Raw genomic sequence first — 12,615 nt, 5'->3', positions numbered from 1 at the left:
CAAACAAAGGTATTTTATTGGGATTTTATGTGATATACCAACAGAAGTAGCAAGCTTTTGTAAGGTGTCAAGGAAATGATACATAGTTTTCTAAATATTTTAGAAAAATTCAATTTGAAAATTGTGATGTGCTTTTGTATTCAGCCCCCTGTAGTCTACCACCCCTAAATAAAATCCTGAGGGACCATTTGCCTCCAGAAGTCACCTAATTAGGAAATTGAATCCACCTGTGTGTAATTTATTCTCTGTATAACTACAGATAATCTTCTTTGAGGGCCTCTGAGGTTTGTTTAAGAACATTAAGAATCAAAGAGAATCATGAAAACCAAGGAACACACCAGACAGGTCAGGGATAAAGTTGCAGAGAAGAGTAAAGCAGGGTTGAGTTATAATAAAAAATAGTACAAGCTCTAAAAATCTCACGGAGAACTGTTCAAGCCATGATATGTCTAAAGCTGTGGATAAAACAAGCACAATAGGGTCTTACGCGATATAAAAGAGAAAAGGGTAAAAAAGCAGACCGCTCACCTTGTGTGGTTGTGTGACCCACAACCAGTGCAAAAAAACATTATCAGCTGAGGTTTAGCCCTCAGGCTGAACGAAGCAAACAGGAACCCGGCAAAACGCTCAATCAGCGCTGCTATGAATAAGATGATGGCCCTACCCGTAGTATAGAAGACAGGGTGCTTTATTGACACGTTTGAAAGTGATTCCGCACTTCTTTCTCAGTATAGGCAACAAAATCAATGACATGGCACAACTGCAAACCTACCAAGACATCCCACTCTAGATTTGCAAAGCTGGTAGAGACATAGCCCAGATATTGTTGTGAAATATGGTCCTACAAAGTATTGACTCAGGAGCTGAAGACAAATACATGTCACAATTTTCAGATTTATATTTCTCAAATATTTGGAAAACTATGTATCTTTTCTTTTCCATTTCACAAATACAGTACTTGCTACTTAGTGTTGGCAAATCACATAAAATCCCAATATAATACATTTAGGTTTTGTGATCGTAACAAGAAACAATGTGGAGAAGTTCGCTGGGTTTGAATACTTTTTCAAGGCACTATGTTATTGAGCATTCCACTTACCGTATGTTTAGTATGTGCATGTAGCTTTTTATGGTAGTTTTTGTAAAGTTTCCCTCTTGAAAATAGTATAGGTTTTGCTTGTTGACATTGAACACTGACTTGCTTTATTATATATTGTGTCACATTTCATTATTGTATAGGACTGTAGTCATTGTTTTGCCTCATTCAAATAAAGGAAATATATACGGTAAATGGATCTGGCATCCGTTCTTCATAAAATTATTCCTTTATTAATTCATTAAAATCCAACAATAAAAATGCCTATGGATAAGGATGAGGGTCCGAATCGCGTTAGCGGGGCCCAAGGCTCGGAGTATGCTTTTTTTATTGTTGGATTTTAATTAATTAATAAAGGAATAATTTTATGAAAAACGGATGCCAGATCCATTTATCCAGTTTCTGTGTTGCTATAGTGGACGCCAGCATGATGATCTGGGCATCTGTGGATCCTTTGGAATTAGTGGTGAGCTTCCTTCCTTTCTTTTGTTCAATCAAGCAGATACTCCTCAAAAACCCGAATCTCTAAAGAGATTTTCCAGGATTTTTTTCTTTTTTTTTTTTACAATGTGCCTGACCTCTAACAGGCAGGTGCTGGCTCAGAGTGCCGTCACTGACCGCTCTTGCGGGCAATTCAACTGCTCCATGTCAACAGAGCAGCTCTTCTTCTGCTCTGCTCTGTCAACGGGGCGTGACTGCTTTCAGCTTGATGTTGGCAGCAGTCACGACCCATCAACAGAGCAAAGCGAGAAGAAGTCACTGCTTTGGTGACGTGAATATGCTGGCAAAGGCAATCTGACCGATTTATGCCAGCAGAGATCAGTGCCAGGCACAACAGGCAGGTAGATAGCAACTACCTGCCTGCTACTGCTTAGGTACTTTGAGAAAAAAGTCCAGGTTTATCCCTTTTAATGATAGCTTTCAAAAAGTTGTTCAATCTCATGAATTGTCAGTATAGATCTTGCAACAATTATACAGCTTTGTAACTTATTGCAGACATCCTTATGCCATGTTCATACTTAACGGAAATACTGCATTTCTTTTATGCTGCTGTTTTAGCATAAAATCGGAGTTTAAATGTCCAAGCAAAGTGGATGTGAATTCATAAAAACTCACTCTCACTGTGCATCTAAAGACACTGTTGATTATAGGTAGTCTTCTAAGGGAAGCCTGGAAAAAAACACATTTTAAAAACACAGTTGTCTTTTTTTAGTGCAGCATCAAAGCTTTTATGCCTTAAAAAAACCACAGTAACATTGCTTAAAATATGCACCAAAATCATCAGGAGTGGAACAATAAGAGAAAAAGTAGAATATAATCAAGTCACTGCTTCTGTATTTCTTACCCATTCATGGCTTTGGCTTACAAATACTGAGGTAAAATATTGAAAGTGTGAACATGGCTTAAGGAGACTATACATTCTCCACAGAAATGTTGACCTGGGTGGTTGAATCAAAACTCAGGACTCCATCTTAATATAAGTCCAACTAGTGCTTACTGTGCTGCCATACTGTGACACATGTCTGGATTAGGGTTATACCCAGTGGCGTAGCTAGGTGTTCGACTCAAGGGAGGGGGGCGAAACTTTTGAATGGGCCCCTAACCAGGTAACTGTTTTTAACCTTCTGTTGTAGTCTGCGCCCCTCTATCCCACACAGCCTGCACCCCTCTATCCCACACAGCCTGCATCCTTCTGTCACAGCCTGCATCCTTCTGTCACAGCCTGCACCTCTCTTTCACAACCTGCACCCCTGTCACAGCCTGCAACCCCCTTGTCACAGCCTGCATCCCCCTGTTACAGCCTCCACCCTCCTAGCACACGCTACACTGCTGAACACTGTAAATGTGGAACCGTTACTGCATTGCTTGAGATACGACACACATCCAGGGGAAGTAAAATACAATGTGGTTTAATTCAACATTTACAGTGTTCCCGAGTGATCTATGGCTTCTTCAGCACGTGGACTCTGCAGCAACTAGTTACAGGCTTAATATCTAGTTGTGTGATACACAACCCAATAAGGTGAGCACATTCCCTTATTATTTTTATTCCTTGTTACTGGGTAAGACCCTATTGCGCTCTTTTCCCTCCAGCTTTTTACCCTGCACTCCTGCCACAGCCTGCAACCCCATGTCACAACTTGCACCTTTCAGTCTGCACCCCATCACAGCCTGCACCCCCCCTGTGACAACCTGCACCCCTCTGTCACAGCCTGCATCCCTCTGTCACAGCTCGCACGCCTCTGTCCACCTGGAACCCTCTGTCACAGCCTGCACCCATCAGTCTGCACCCATCAGTCTGCACCCCTTGTGAAAGCCAGCATCCCTCTGTCACAGCCTACACCCCTGTCAGTGTGCACCCCGTCACAGCCTGCACCCCTCTGCCACAGCCTGCACCCCCCTGTCCACCTGGAACCCTCTGTCACAGCCTGCACCCATCAGTCTGCACCCATCAGTCTGCACCCCCCTGTCAAAGCCTGCATCCCTCTGTAACAGCCTACACCCCTGTCAGTATGCACCCCCGTCACAGCCTGCACCCTCCATGTCCTCCTCTTCCCTCATTACCTGACACACGTGTCCTCATCTTCTCCAGGTTCTCCTTTATCTCCTGGCTCCTCCCACACAGGTCACATGGGCATAAAGTCATCTCAGGTCCTGCACATCTAGCAATTATTTTCTTCCTTCTGGGCTAGTAACAGATTAGAGCTTCCCTGTCTTTGCAGCGCTCATGTATTAAATCCCCTTTCCCCTTCCCCTTGAATAAATTGCCGGATCTGCTACTTGGCCCAGCAAAAGGGAAAACAAGCAAACTGGTGTCTTAACATGGTTCTGGGAGGCAGTAGCTCCTAGTGGGCCGCTCTAGGTCATGGGCCCGGGGCAACCACCCCCTCTGCCTCCTAGTAGCTATGCTACTGGTTATACCCCCAGGAAGAGGATGGCGGGGAAGGAGCTTAAACTTTTAATTTTTAAGGAATATTCCTGCTCTGATTTATGATTTGCCAGTGAGTACACTTCCCTAGGATAGAATAAGTTAATGAATTTCATATTTGCTGTCATGAGGCAACTAATTTAGCTTTTAGGTAAATGTCTAAGAAGCTAAATCATCCACGTGGCGCCATATGCAGTAACCCAGTTCTGTAACCTGCAAGCTTAACACTTTTCCAGTAAAATATATAATTTCTCTATCCTCCTCAAGTATGTTATTTGACTGACTTTGCTCAGATTGAACGCAGATAAATCTTTCCAGTCTTTTGGATCAGCTTCTGTTCTTATTTTTCTAGACTCAGAATACAGAGAGCTGATTTCTGCCCAATTTAAATAGAGAACCATTTGTATATCCTAAAGTGATCGTTTTCTAATGTCGTATTATGTTTCTGTGAGATTTTTACATTTACGGTTCACGTTTTTGCATTTTGTATCATGTGAAGGTTTTGGGTTTTACTTGCCACATGAACACCCTGGACTCTGACACCGTTAATATTTTAAGGCTGCTTTACACTCGTCAATTTCTCGTGCGATCGCACCCGCCCCCATTATTTGTGCGGCATGGGCAATTTCGTGCCCGTGTCGCACAAAATCATAAACCCCCGTCACACGTACTTACCTTCCAAACGACCTCGCTGTGGGCTGCGAAAATCCACTTCCTGAAGGGGGAGGGACGTTCAGCGTCACAGAGACGTCACACAGCGGCCGGGCAATAGAAGCGGAGGGGTGGAGATGAGCAGGACATAACATCCCGCCCACCTCCTTCCTTCCGCATTGCAGGCGGCCGCAGGTAAGCTGCAGTTCATAGTTTCCGGGGTGTCACACGGAGCGATGTGTGCTGCCTCGGGAACAATGAACAACCGGCGAGCAGAAGGACGGTCGATTTTTAGGAAATGAGCGACGTGTCAACGTGCAACGATAAGGTGAGTATTTTTGCTCTATCATAGACGCTCCTAGCTGTCACACGCTTCGATATGTCAAACGATGCCAGATGTGCGTCACTAACGACGTGACCCCGATGACATATCGTTAGATATATCGTAGCGTGTAACGGGCCCTTTTGGTTTCAAATTCCTCTGTATTTGTCCCATTTGGCAACATTTAAAGGGGTTGCTTCAAGTTCTGAAACGGTTAAAATTACAAAGTGCTTGTAATAATGAGCAATTTACCTCTTCTTAAAACTTTGCTCCTTTCACTTGAAAGGATGTCTAATGTTAGTGTACTGCTCATTGCCTAGGTTACCGACCATGTATAACCAGACCGCAGCCAATTGTCTAGGTTACCGCCACCCTTAAGTCTCAGAATGGCCCAGCATCTTAATTCTGGCAAAATGGATTTATAGAAATTTCATGCCCATTTTTTTTACACTATGTTAATTGAACAGTGGCATGTTTTGGAAATCCACAACATGTCAATTGTCTTGCGATTTACAATGAGTTTTATGTGTGGATTATCCCCATAGGGTTCCACTAGATGCAAAAAATCCACAGGCAAAAAATGCACGAGGTGTTAGGTCATTTCTGCTTCATAAATGCAATAAAAACACACGAAATCCGCACATGACTGTATCAATAAAGTTTTGTCAAATTCAAAAACAAGGAAGTATCAAAAACCAAAGCAACTTCATTAGGCAGGTGCCACACTTGTGAGTGCCTCGCGTGTATCTTGCGCAAGTCTTGCGTCGCATCACTCGGCACGGACTCACACTCCTCACAGGAGCACTTGGTTGCATAGAGATACATGCACCAACCCACTCTTGTGATGAGAATGTGAATCCGTGCCGGGTGATACACGTGAGGCACTCACAAGTGTGACACCGGCCTTAAAAACACGACTTACTAAAAGAAGACAAACACCGTAGTGTCAGAGCCGGCGGTCAGTCAGTGGTGGGGTGTGCTTACAGGCGCTATTTTCAATTCTGTGAGCGGTGTCTGTAATTGCTTCGGGCACGCCTGCTGCCTGTATGATTGTAAGCCGGTAGTACAGCGGATGAGGACTTCTCCCTAAGGCCTTATTCACACTTCAGGTTTTTTCATGTTCAAGAAAAATTTACTTTCATCAGTTTGGTCCAAGTTTCAATAGTCTTATCATACATGAAAAAAAGTTTATTCTTTCCTATCTAGTAGATGGCATACAAGTGCTGTCTGTTGTTTTTTTTTAAGGACTCAGACTTGCATTTGTAATGTTGAGTCAACATGTGGATCAAAATTGGACATCTCTGTGATTTTGCACAGATTGCTTGATCTATGGGAAATCTATGACATGTGAATAACTCCATTCACAATTATAGGTATAAATGATATCTGTGGAAAAAAAAATAGTACTCGTACGCAATACGACGTCTGAATGAGGCCCTATGCTGTTAACCTGTAGAACAACACCATGTGATCGGTTCCCTTTAAGTGTATTTCTATGATTAATCTGCTCCGGATGTCAGAGGGGAAATGCCAAAAACAGGAAAATAGCAATAGACAACAACATAAAAGTGTAGACAGGGCATGGAACAACAAACATAAGACTGCAGACTTGTTTTTGAACTGTAGTCATGGTGTTATTGTTTTCTCTAGTACAGAACATATGCAGTATACATCACATCAGTACATTCCCCAGATTATTCATGCCACATTACTGGAACTTGGACGTTCCTAGCATCTTTGAAGACCCATGCCAATGAATGCAGGGATGAAATCTATTGATCAGAGTTCTTTACCTTACATGGAAATAACATACATCAAATATGCAACACTGAAAGGTTCTCCAGGCCTGTAAATACTGATCAGTCAGTGGCCAGGACTCAAAACTGTACCAGAAGGGGCATTACAAATAAACTTTCACCTATAGACACTTATATACCCAGCCTACTGGATCAGATTTTTATCATTACTTGGTCTATTTTTTGCAAAGGTTCTCCTTCCCATTACAATGTTAAGAATGGACCCAGACGTCACATAAATGGCTTCCATGTGGTGGCCAGGATTTTCATAGTCCCAAAGACTTGTGTGGGTAATTTTTCCCTCACACAGATAGAAAATGGTCATGTTATTGTGGGGTTTTATTGCAAATAGACGTGAGAACAACACCATGGACTATATTGGGTATACGGATAGAACATGTACCTTTAAAAATAAACATTTGAATGAAGCTGTAACCTAAGGAGCCAGAAGACTTTTTCTGTTTGCCCTTTCTCCTATGCATGGACCTCTTTAATTAATGAAAGGCTTTAAATAGAGTGGAGTGGACCTGTGGAAGTTCGGTTCTACGGGTTCAGCCGTACATTAGATAAAGTTCGGTTTGCGACCCCCACTTGACTTGAACCTCCAGTTGAAGTCACTGATTGGGCAGTTCAGCTCTCCTTCCACATGCAGTCAGGCATACACAGAAAACTCCTGGGGGAGGGTGAGTGGGGTCTTTACCTCTTCTTTTCGGGGGGGGGTTGTACACACTACGCTGTTGCTGCCCCCAGCGCAAGGCATTCAACACTGCAAGTGCCTCACACTGGGCTGAGCACCAGGTGTACCCAAACAGTGAGGTGTGGTTAGAGAGAGGGAGAGGTGTGTTGCAGAGGTTAGATAGGGAACAGAGGTGAGTGAAGATGAGGTCCAGCATGTGGCCATCTTTGTGAGTAGCTGCAGAGGACCATTGGATGAGACAGAAGGAGGAAGTGAGTGTTAAACGTTTACAGACAGCTAAGTGAGAGGTGTCGATGGGGATGCTTAAATCGCCCATGATGGTGCTGGGAATGTCAGTGGAAAGGAAATGTAGTAGTGAGGTAGTGAAGTGGTCAAAAAAGGTGGTGGCTGGCCCTGGGTGGTGATAAATGACAGCCAGTTGGAGGAGGAGTAGATGCGGACAGAGTGCACCTCAAAAGAGGAGAGAGTAACGGAGGTTGACCGTGGGATTGCGGGAAAGGAGCATTTTTCAGACAGGAGAAAACCAACTCCTCCACCATGCTTATTGCTGGGGCAGGCTATGTGAGAGAGATGGAAACTGCCATAAGAAAGTACAGTTGGAGAGGCTATGTCAGAAGGTGGGAGCCAGGTTTCAGTGATGCCAAGGAAGGAGAGTTTGTTAGTGATGAAAAGGGCATGGATGTATTAAAGTTTATTACAGACATAGAGTTCCATAGGGCTCCTGTTAGAGGGACTGGGGGGAGCAGGCGCAGGATGAATGGGTATAAGGTTTGTACAGTAGTGAAGATTGTGGATTAGGAATAACTATGGAGATGTGGTGATGAGGTCCAGGATTTGGAGAGATATCTCCTGCAATGAGGAGAAGCAAAGAGAGTGTTAGTAGGTGGGAGCTGGAGAGGCCATGAGATGGCCTTGTGTGTCTGGAGACACAGGGTTTTATGTGAAAGCACAGATCTGAGGAGAAGGTAAGATTTGTCAGGAGGATGGAGGGACAGATGACCAGTTCATTACTAGGTTTTGTGATTAGGGGGTCAGTTAGGAAATTAAGTATTTTGGGGTGAAAGTGAAGAGAAACAGAAACATTGTTTACAGTGACTATAGATCAGTTACCTTTTAGGTCCCTTCTGGTCCAATTTTGGTCTAATTCATTGCAGTACAGTTGTATGATGCACACTTTGATGATGCACAAGCCGACTAAGTTTCAGGCCGACTGAGAGCTCATATAAAAAGCATATGTGAGGCTGTCGAGTTCCAGTCAGGAAACCCGCAACCGGTCCATATTTAGACTGCCAAACACAGATGAATCCTGCCAAAGGTTGCCTTCTTACATCCAGGTTTCCATGTCCTAGACAGACCATAGATCTACAGACCCAAACCCCACTGTGTTATAAGCATATATAAGGCTTTAAAATTTAGGTCAAGAACTAGCTGTCAGTCCGGTAATATCAGTCTACACAGACAATGAAACTTGGACATGTGCAGCCAGCCTTTTTTTTTATTAGTCAGAAATACTTCATAATAAGAACATTCAAAATTACCCATTATTAACTATGCTGATCCTCCTACCAATATTATAGTCCGTGCTAATCAATAGTACCTACAGAGAGAATTGCGCACCAAGACTGATCATTAAAACTGAATTTTTATTGATATTTAAAAAAAATTAACACACAGCATTAAAAATGTGGACAGATTAACAGTGAACAATTAGGGGGCGCACTCCTCTGGAAAATGGGGTTAACAGAATAATCTCAATATGCGGCAAGGATTATTACAAAAATAGCAATAAAATGATCCAGACACTAGCATACCGTAGTTATGACACATCCAAAGCATAAAGTATACTGATAGTACAAAGTAATTACCATTATTAACAAATAATAACATCAGTGTCCCATATGTATTTAAATGGATCACAGCAGTAACCTCACATAAACAGTGTGCAACCCTCACATGCTATAATGTAACAACCTGCAGATGTCAATTTACCTGCTTGCCCAGGGACACCCCAGCTCCCGACGCGTGTTTCGGCATGCCTGCCTTTTTCAAGCAGTAATGCCACCCAAAGAACACTAAAAAAGCTCAAAAGAATGGGCATATTCATTTTGATGTAACAACCATTTGCTATTCCTATAATGCTATATGTTCAGGTTTTTCAGCTTCTTTTTAACAGTTCAGGCTTTAAAAAGGTACCAATTGTTTAAAAGAAGTGACCTGTCCTTTCTGTAGGCATTTTCGCAATGAAAACCCTCAGAATTCTTGCAAGTCAAAGGGAAGACTAAAAAGATGTACAGAAGACTTTTTTAGAGTGTATGGTTTTTTTTTTTTGGTTTTTTTTTTTTGTTTTTTAGCGTTTCCCCCACAAATAACAAAAAATGAGCACCAGCAAAAATATAAATAAAAATTCTCACTAAGATACGAAAACATAATTTAGGTTTACAGAACACTAGAGAAGGAGAGTTTCCTGAAGCATCTCCTGATTTAAAAATTAACATATTTCAAAGCCGAAAAAGTATTGATGGTAAAAACTGACATACTGACCATACATTGATGAAACTCGGACTGTTTTTTTGTGTACGTGGAAAATCACAAGGTCTAATCTCAGATGTGCGGTTATGACGGTAACATACAGCGCACAAGATTGGCAAATAGATGAGAAAGCAGAAGTCCTTTTATATAGGTGGATCACTGGCCATATAGCCCAGAATATACACATTCATTTTTTACAATTGTAGAAGAGCAAAGTATCTCTTATAATTTTCCATGTTTCCTGAAGCAGATGGAATTGAGAATCTTTTCATTCATCGATATTCTATTTTCTTTTTTCCTAGATTCCTGTTCTGGTAGAAAAAAAACTGCAGACAAGTAAGTTATACTTTTATATTAATTTGGTTAGAATTATGTGAAAGTGTATGGACAACTCAATAGTGTAGCACTAATGCACCTCTGTTGGTTATTGTAGCACAGCCCAACAGGCTATTGTCTGGCTATTAGGCAGCTCTTATGACGTATGTATTCGTGGTGGTTTCACCCTCCCTCCAAATATACATACATACATATTATATTTTATAATATATATATATATATATATATATATATATATATATATATATATATAAAATGTATGTATGTACATACATATATACAGTACAGACCAAAAGTTTAGACACACCTTCTCATTAAAAGAGTTTTCTTTATTTTCATGACTGAAAATTGTAGATTCACATTGAAGGCATCAAAACTGTGAATTAACACATGTGGAATGAAATACTTAACAAAAAAGTGTAAAACAACTGAAGATATGTCTTATATTATAGGTTCTTCAAAGTAGCCACCTTTTGCTTTGATTACTGCTTTGCACACTCTTGGCATTCTCTTGATGAGCTTCAAGAGGTAGTCACCGGAAATGGTCTTCCTACAGTCTTGAAGGAGTTCCCAGAGATGCTTAGCAATTGTTGGCCCTTTTCCCTTCACTCTGCGGTCCAGCTCACCACAAACCATCTCGATTGGGTTCAGGTCTGGTGACTATGGAAGCCAGGTCATCTGGCGTAGCACCCCATCACTCTCCTTTTTAGTCAAATAGCCCTTACACAGCCTGGAAGTGTGTTTGGGGTCATTGTCCTGTTGAAAAATAAATGATGGTCCAACTAAACGCAAACCGGATGGAATAGCATGCTGCTGCAAGATGTTGTGGTAGCCATACTGGTTCAGTATGCCTTCAATTTTGAATAAATCCCCAACAATGCCACCAGCAAAGCACCCCCACACAATCACACCTCCTCCTTCATGCTTCATGGTGGGAACTAGGCATATAGAGTTCCTCCGTTCAACTTTTCTGCGTCGCACAAAGACACGGTGGTTGGTTCCAAAGATCTCAAATTTGGACTCATCAGACCAAAGCAAAAATTTCCACTGGTCTAATGTCCATTCCATGTGTTCTTTAGCCCAAACAAGTCTCTTCTGCTTGTTGCCTACCCTTAGCAGTGGTTTCCTAGCAGCTATTTTTCCATGAAGGCCTGGTGCACAAAGTCTCCTTTTAACAGTTGTTCTAGAGATGTGTCTGCTGCTAGAACTCTGTGTGGCATTGACCTGGTCTCTAATCTGAGCTGCTGTTAACCTGCGATTTCTGAGGCTGATGACTTGGATAAACTTATCCTCTGCAGCAGAGGTGACTCTTGGTCTTACTTTCCTGGGGCGGTCCTCATGTGAGCCAGTTTCGTTGTAGCGTTTGATGGATTTTGCCACTGCACTTGGGGACACTTTCAAAGTTTTCCCAATTTTTCGGACTGACTGACCTTCATTTCTTAAAGTAATGATGGCCACTTATTTTTCTTTACTTAGCTGCTTTTTTCTATCCATAATACAAATTCTAACAGTCTGCTGGCTGCTGCCACCGGTATGATGTTGTTTGTCGTTCCTGCGGCATCACACATCGCTATGTGTGACACCGCAGGAACGACGAACATCTCCTTACCTGCGTCTACCGGCAATGAGGAAGGAAGGAGGTGGGCAGGATGTTACGCCCCGCTCATCTTCGCCCCTCTGCTTCTATTAGCCGTCCACTTAGTGACGCCGCAGTGAAGGAGGGATTGTTCGGCGGTCACAGCAACGTCGCTGCCAAGGTATGTGCGTGTCACGCTGCCGTAGCGATAATTTTCGCTACGGCAGCGATCACCACTTATCGCTGGAACGACGGGGGCGGGTGCTATCGCTCGCTAGCGATGTCGCAACGTGTTAATCACCCTTAAGGCCATGTGCATTCGGTGAGTATTTGGTGAGTTTTTACCTCAGTATTTGTAGTCAAAACCAGGAGCAGGTAAGGAATACAGAAGTGGTGCTCGTGTTTCTATTATACTTTTATACTCTGCTTGTTCCACTCTTGGTTTTGGCTACAAATACTGAGGTAAGAATTCACCGTGTGGACGTGGCCTAAGACGGTGTGTTTTTCCACAGCCAATGTACACAGCTTCCAAAACTCATCTTGGGAACTTAACCTGAGCTAGATTTTACCATCAGTAATTTTCTTATGTTCGACTTGGCTCATGTGAACAATCGTGGCATGTGAAGAATACCATACATTATAATTGGGACATGTTCTATAGGTGGAAACCATGGACATGTGAC

At 42.4% G+C, this 12,615-nt stretch overlaps 1 protein-coding gene across 2 annotated transcripts in view; it reads left to right on the top strand.

Annotated features, from left to right (window-relative positions):
* Positions 1–12,615, top strand: part of SNCAIP (synuclein alpha interacting protein) — a 305,302-nt gene that overhangs the window by 82,352 nt on the left and 210,335 nt on the right. For both annotated transcript variants that reach the window (XM_075324945.1, XM_075324952.1), the window contains exon 2: positions 10,323–10,356. The gene's annotated coding sequence lies outside the window, so the exon portion shown is untranslated. The remainder of the gene's footprint in view (positions 1–10,322; positions 10,357–12,615) is intronic.

Source organism: Anomaloglossus baeobatrachus, chromosome 1 (genome assembly GCF_048569485.1).
Source record: "Anomaloglossus baeobatrachus isolate aAnoBae1 chromosome 1, aAnoBae1.hap1, whole genome shotgun sequence".
NCBI lineage: Eukaryota > Metazoa > Chordata > Amphibia > Anura > Aromobatidae > Anomaloglossus > Anomaloglossus baeobatrachus.
This window is presented reverse-complemented; position numbering and strand designations above follow the sequence as displayed.